Source organism: Anastrepha obliqua, chromosome 6 (assembly GCF_027943255.1).
Source record: "Anastrepha obliqua isolate idAnaObli1 chromosome 6, idAnaObli1_1.0, whole genome shotgun sequence".
In the NCBI taxonomy this organism is placed as follows: domain Eukaryota; kingdom Metazoa; phylum Arthropoda; class Insecta; order Diptera; family Tephritidae; genus Anastrepha; species Anastrepha obliqua.
The window spans coordinates 16,452,127-16,459,626 of NC_072897.1; the positions used below are offsets into that span (position 1 = coordinate 16,452,127).

The window sequence follows — 7,500 nt, forward strand, 5'->3', positions numbered from 1 at the left end:
ATGCCCTTAGATGTCCTGGGCTGCACGCGCGCTACAATGAAAGTATCAACGTGTATTTCCTAGACCGAGAGGTCCGGGTAAACCGCTGAACCACTTTCATGCTTGGGATTGTGAACTGAAACTGTTCACATGAACTTGGAATTCCCAGTAAGTGCGAGTTATTAACTCGCATTGATTAAGTCCCTGCCCTTTGTACATACCGCCCGTCGCTACTACCGATTGAATTATTTAGTGAGGTCTCCGGACGTGATCACTGTGACGCCTCGTGTGTCACGGTTGTTTCGCAAAAGTTGACCGAACTTGATTATTTAGAGGAAGTAAAAGTCGTAACAAGGTTTCCGTAGGTGAACCTGCGGAAGGATCATTATTGTGTTCCATATCCGTAAGAAAAACAAACAAACAAACAAACAAACAGACAAGCAAACAAACGAACAAAAAGAAAAAAAAAAAAAAAAAAAAAAGAAAAAAAAAAAAAATTTATATAATTATTTTGAATCCATAATTCTTTTTATTCTTTTTCATTCAATTTGTGATCCATCAATTATATCATATTAAATATAATATATGATGGTACATTTTGTAATGTTTTTTCTTATTTTTTTCTTTTAAAAACCTTTAAACATGAAAATAAAAAGTTGTACTTATTATTCATTTGATTGAATGATAAGTTAATTTGTTCACAATAACAAAAGTGGTATATATTTATTATATTATTATATATACATAAAATGATTAAAAAAATACAAAATAATTGAATCATAATAAATACCACCACTGTATTATTGTTGAACTAAGACATTCGCAACTTAATAAAAATGTTTAGAGTTAAATATATTTGATATATATTATTGAAAGAAAATCAATTTATATATTATTAATATTATTTAATTTTACTCTTTCAATTAATATATGCAAAAAAAAATTGACATTTGTTATAAATAAAAATAAATAAAAAAATACTCTAAGCGGTGGATCACTTGGCTCATGGGTCGATGAAGAACGCAGCAAACTGTGCGTCATCGTGTGAACTGCAGGACACATGAACATCGACATTTTGAACGCATATCGCAGTCCATGCTGTTATGTACATTAAATTCAATTTTAAAGTACTGCTTGGACTACATATGGTTGAGGGTTGTAAGACTATGCTAAATAAGTTGCTTATTCTTTTATAAAAATAATTGAATTTAAGCAAATGTGTATATTATTGGATTTTAAATAATTCATAATATTAATAGCAAAAAAAATAAAGATATATAATGAATTTTATTTATTATATATTCTTTAAAAAAAAAATCCTCTCAAATAAAATGAAATGATGAAAATATTGAATCTAAGTATTCTTTACAAAAAATTTTCATATTATTTATATATATATATAAAATAATAATTTATATATGTAATTAAAAGGAGGAATGTCTAGCATAAAAATTAAATTTTTTATTCTAGGATTGCCTCATTTTACATTATTATTATTTTTATATATTTACAATATATAAAAGGAGAAAAGAAAAATAGAGATGAAAAGATGATATAATTTTTTTATTAAATTGTGAGAAGATAAAAAAAGAATATTAAAACAACCTCAACTCATATGGGATTACCCCCTGAATTTAAGCATATTAATGAGGGGAGGAAAAGAAACTAACAAGGATTTTCTTAGTAGCGGCGAGCGAAAAGAAAATAGTTCAGCACTAAGTCACTTTGTCTATATGTCAAATGTGAGATGCAGTGTATGGAATATCTTAATATCTAGTATGAGAAATTAACGATTTAAGTCCTTCTTAAATGAGGCCATTTACCCATAGAGGGTGCCAGGCCCGTATAACGTTAATGATTACTAGAAAGATATTTCCAAAGAGTCGTGTTGCTTGATAGTGCAGCACTAAGTGGGTGGTAAACTCCATCTAAAACTAAATATAACCATGAGACCGATAGTAAACAAGTACCGTGAGGGAAAGTTGAAAAGAACTCTGAATAGAGAGTTAAATAGTACGTGAAACTGCTTAGAGGTTAAGCCCGATGAACCTGAATATCCATTATGAAAAATTCATCATTAAATAATTAAAAAAATAATGTGCATTTTTTTCATATAAGGACATTGTAATCTATTAACATAATAAAGTATTTATCAAAAGATCATTGGTGATATTAAGTTTATTTAAATTAATTTGCTTTTTAAGCATATTAACATAAAATAAATACTAATGATTTGATAAAGTGTTGATAGATTTTATTATATATAATGCTAAAATTCATTTTTTGAATTTTACAAAAAATTTAATATCTATGATATTAATATTTATTTGTATGCATTTATATGATTAACAATGCGAAAGATTCAGGATACCTTCGGGACCCGTCTTGAAACACGGACCAAGGAGTCTAACATATGTGCAAGTCATTGAGTTATATTAAACTTAATGGCATAATTAACTTAACTTAAATATAATGGGATTAATTTTTAGTCTATTTTTTAATAAATAGTCAATTAATTCAATCCCGGGGCGTTCCATATAGTTATGTATAATGATAATTTATTATTATTTATACCTCTAACTGGAGCGTACCTTGAGCATATATGCTGTGACCCGAAAGATGGTGAACTATACTTGATCAGGTTGAAGTCAGGGGAAACCCTGATGGAAGACCGAAACAGTTCTGACGTGCAAATCGATTGTCAGAATTGAGTATAGGGGCGAAAGACCAATCGAACCATCTAGTAGCTGGTTCCCTCCGAAGTTTCCCTCAGGATAGCTGGTGCATTTAAAAATTATATAAAATAATCTTATCTGGTAAAGCGAATGATTAGAGGCCTTAGGGTCGAAACGATTTTAACCTATTCTCAAACTTTAAATGGGTAAGAACCTCACCTTTCTTGATATGAAGGTTGAGGTTATGATATAATGTGCCCAGTGGGCCACTTTTGGTAAGCAGAACTGGCGCTGTGGGATGAACCAAACGTAATGTTACGGTGCCTAAATTAACAACTCATGCAGATACCATGAAAGGCGTTGGTTGCTTAAAACAGCAGGACGGTGGACATGGAAGTCGTAATCCGCTAAGGAGTGTGTAACAACTCACCTGCCGAAGCAACTAGCCCTTAAAATGGATGGCGCTTAAGTTGTATACCTATACATTACCGCTAAAGTAGATGATTTATAAAACAATTTCGATTGATTTATAAATTTTGAAACTTTAGTGAGTAGGAGGGTACAATAGTGTGCTTAGAAGTGTTTGGCGTAAGCCTGCATGGAGCCGCTATTGGTACAGATCTTGGTGGTAGTAGCAAATAATCGAATGAGACCTTGGAGGACTGAAGTGGAGAAGGGTTTCGTGTGAACAGTGGTTGATCACGAGTTAGTCGGTCCTAAGTTCAAGGCGAAAGCCGAAAATTTTCAAGTTTTTAATAAAAAAAAAATATTAATAAAAATATATTTAAAAATAATTAAAATACTTGAATTATTTTGAACGAAAGGGAATACGGTTCCAATTCCGTAACCTGTTGAGTATCCGTTTGTTATTAAAAATGGGCCTTGTGCTCATCCTGGCAACAGGAACGACCATAAAGAAGCCGTCGAGAGATATCGGAAGAGTTTTCTTTTCTGTTTTATAGTCGTACTACCATGGAAGTCTTTCGAAGAGAGATATGGTAGATGGACTAGAAGAGCATGACATTTACTGTTGTGTCGATATTTTCTCCTCGGACCTTGAAAATTTATGGTGGGGTCACGCAAACTTCTCAACAGGCCGTACCAATATCCGCAGCTGGTCTCCAAGGTGAAGAGTCTCTAGTCGATAGAATAATGTAGGTAAGGGAAGTCGGCAAATTAGATCCGTAACTTCGGGATAAGGATTGGCTCTGAAGATTGAGATAGTCGGGCTTGATTGGGAAGCAATACCATGGTTTATGTACTCGTTCTGGGTAAATAGAGAATTACGATTCTTGTTCCCCGGATAGTAGTTACGTAGCCAATTGTGGAACTTTCTTGCTAAAATTTTTAAGGAATTATATCATTCGATATATATTCCTTTTAAATTATAACGATTATCAATTAACAATCAATTCAGAACTGGCACGGACTTGGGGAATCCGACTGTCTAATTAAAACAAAGCATTGTGATGGCCCTAACGGGTGTTGACACAATGTGATTTCTGCCCAGTGCTCTGAATGTCAAAGTGAAGAAATTCAAGTAAGCGCGGGTAAACGGCGGGAGTAACTATGACTCTCTTAAGGTAGCCAAATGCCTCGTCATCTAATTAGTGACGCGCATGAATGGATTAACGAGATTCCTACTGTCCCTATCTACTCATTCTGATTGTGAACGTTGAAGCGAACGGACGCGTGAGCGGATGTTTTACTTTTCGAATTATAAAAATATTCTTGAGCGATTGTTTTTCCCTAGAAAATACTACATTTTACCGTCGGCAAGTGACGTACATTGTGTACAAATCGGCGCGTGTGTGTGTGCAGGAAACTGTTCGGCTGTCGTGCGACCGTCGGTGGGTTTTTCGCCGTTACTGAGAGACACTTAAATTGCGCGTACCTGACTGGTAGCTATTAAGCGAAAAACTATTGTGCGTGTAATTGTCCCGTCAAGTGGGCGCCGCTATAATTGCGCGCACCTGTGTCGGTGTAACACGTGCTGGAAAACTTTTATTGTTGTGCGGGTAGCGAGGAACGCTATAAATTTTTGCGAATTCTCTTTTGTGCTATATCCGCGAGTGATTAGCGCTAATTGAGTAACGCTGCGGTGAAGCAGTGCACGAACTGTGCATTGTGCTTAGTAAGTGCCGTTGTGTGAGTACGGGAAAATACCGCTGTGTTTTCCCGGAATTTTAGTGAGAGACGCTATAATTGCGCGCACCTGTGGGAAAACTAAAATCGTTGTGCGGGTAGCGAGAAACACTATATACGGCGTAACTGTATAAGTGTGTGATAAACTGTGTGTGGAATTGTCGGTGGACTCTCCCGTTAGTGGGTGCCACTATAATTGCGTGCGGGTGCCACTATAATTGTTGTGCGTTTTAATTGCGTGACGCGATTTACAGTGGTGGCAGAGGGCTATGCCCAAATTAGGCGTAGGAATGAAGAGGGCGAGCACCCCTCTCCAGGGCAGTTCGAGATTGGCGTCATCAGCGATGGATGAGTCAACGTCGGGGGAGGAAGAGGTCCTCCTGAGATCACCCCCCCGCATGAAGAAGAAAACCGCTGGAGGAGCAGCGGTCACAACAGAAAAGGTGACGGCGAAAGCACCCGTAATGGGTAAGTTGGGGGTAAGCGGAAGCGAGGGCGTTTCCGAGGGGGAAAAAAAGGGGGAGAAAAAGGTGCGGAAGGCAGGGGCCAAATTGGGTCCAGCCGGACAGCGGATGGAGAAAATCCGCAGAAATTTGGGTGCTTCCCAGGAGAATTCGGGAGCGTTCGGTGAAAAAGTTGGGGGGCAATTTATGGGGCGTTTCAAGTCCATTGTGACGGCCTTTAGTGGAGCCGTCATAGACATGGACGGCGCCCCAAAGAACGCAGCGAAGGACCTCCTGGGATACTCCTTGGAGTTCGAGGCGCTTTTTGTGGAGATGGTGGCGGAGATCGCCCATCTTCGTGGGCGGTTGGAAGCCACAAAAACAAGTAGGGAGGAAGCACCTCGGAGGACGGCTGGAGCTTCGCTGGCTGGTGCAGCGCTGATGCCGGCACCTCAGGCGCCTGCGCCTGTGTTGCCTGCGTTGCCGGTGCCCAAGCCAGTTGAGACCTGGTCGGTCGTAGTAAGGGGTAAGACCCCCACTACGTCCAAAGAGGTGATCAAAAAAGTAGTAAAAGAGGTAGGGCCTTCTATGGGGGTAAGGGTGCACGAGGTGCGCCCGTTGAAGGATGGAGGTGCGATTATTCGCACCCCATCAGTTGCTGAGAGGGATAACTTGGTAAAAAATGCCAAGTTTTCCGAGGTGGGGCTCGATGTGAGCATACGTCGGAAGCTGGGGCCTAGGGTTGTGGTCCAGGGGGTCCACACGGAGATCTCCCCTGACGAGTTCATGGGAGAGTTGTTCCGTTTGAACCTCAAGGAGTTCAGCCCTGGGTGCCTTGAGAAGGACGTGAGGATGATCAGCCGTCCTTGGAAGGTCAGCCCTGATGGAGTGACGAATGTGGTCCTTGAGGGCACGGACATGCTAATGTCCGCCCTCCTGGAAGCAGGTCGCTGCTACGTAAAGTGGTTTTCCTTCCGGGTACGGCCGGACCAACTGACGCCCGGCTGCTTCCGATGCATGGGATTTGATCACAGGGTGGCAGAATGCAGAGCCAAGAAGGATGTCTGCCGTAGGTGCGGGCAGGAAGGACACAGGAGTGCAGGTTGTGGCAATGCCCCGCATTGTCGCAACTGTGCATTTAAGGGCAAGCCAGCCGGACATCTGATGATGTCCACTGTCTGCCCGGTGTACTGTGCCATTGTTGCCCGTGCGAATGCTAGACATTGATGGTTGAGCTATATCAACTGAACTGTCAGGGGTCTTATGCCGTGATGTGTGAATTGGGGGCGTGTATGTCGGAGGGGGGCTGCGGCATTGCTTTGCTCCAGGAACCATACTCCACCAATGGGGTGGTGAGAGGTCTTCCTGGTGGCTTCAGGGTCTTTACGGACCTTGGAGTCAATGCCGCAGTAGCTGTGTGTGAGCCAAGCTACTCTTGCGTAGTGGTTGACTCATCACAGTGGGGAGTATGTGTGTGTGTTGAGGGCGATTTCGGCAAAGTATATGTCGCCAGCCTATACTGCAAGTTCAATGAACCTCTAGAACCATACTTGAGATACATAGAGGCGGTGCTACTACGTGAAAGTAGCAACCCTGTCATCATGTGTCTCGATGCCAATGCCACCTCCCCGATGTGGTTCAGCAAAACATCCAGGCACACTGCTGGATATCGGAGCCACAGTCGTGGTGAGGCCATGAGCGATTGGGTGGTGGCAAATAGCCTCCTCATTGCAAACGAACCGAGTGAATGGTATACGTTTGATGGGCCTAGAGGAGTGAGCGACATTGACGTGACGCTCATGAATGAAGCAGCCGCGAGCAAGTTTGAATGTAGTTGGAGTGTCAAGGGTGGTTGGGGAATTAGTGACCATAATTTAATTCAAATCATGGTTACTCCTCGTACCCCACAGTCGGAAAGTGTGAGTCCATTGAGACGATGGCGTACCACATGCGCCGACTGGAATAGATACGGTCAGACCGTTAGAGAAGCGGTATTGGGTATACCGCTTAACGTGTTTGAAAATTTCGGGGTCGACGAGCAAATTGCTCGTTTATCAGAATGTGTCTGGGGGGTTAATGACACGATGTTCAAAAAAGCTAGGGTTGCCAGACTTAAAGGTGTTAAGTGGTGGACTAGCGAGTTGAATTCAAAGAGGAGGTCTGTCCGGCGCTTGAGGCGGTTGTTTCAACGTGGCAGGCGGACCAATTCGGAGAATTTGCCACAGCTCAAGGCTCAATTCAGAGTAGGAATGAAGGAA

At 41.1% G+C, this 7,500-nt stretch overlaps 1 non-coding gene and 2 pseudogenes across 1 annotated transcript in view; all 3 read left to right on the top strand.

Moving 5' to 3' along the window:
- Positions 1–367, top strand: part of LOC129251068 (small subunit ribosomal RNA) — a 1,991-nt gene extending 1,624 nt beyond the window's left edge. The window contains exon 1 of the ribosomal RNA XR_008582901.1: positions 1–367. This exon is cut by the window's left edge and continues 1,624 nt beyond it. This is a non-coding gene — a ribosomal RNA (small subunit ribosomal RNA).
- A 590-nt stretch (positions 368–957) lies between these two features.
- Positions 958–1,138, top strand: LOC129251063 (5.8S ribosomal RNA; annotated as a pseudogene).
- A 442-nt stretch (positions 1,139–1,580) lies between these two features.
- The window catches only part of LOC129251084 (large subunit ribosomal RNA), a 9,737-nt pseudogene continuing 3,817 nt past the window's right edge, over positions 1,581–7,500 (top strand).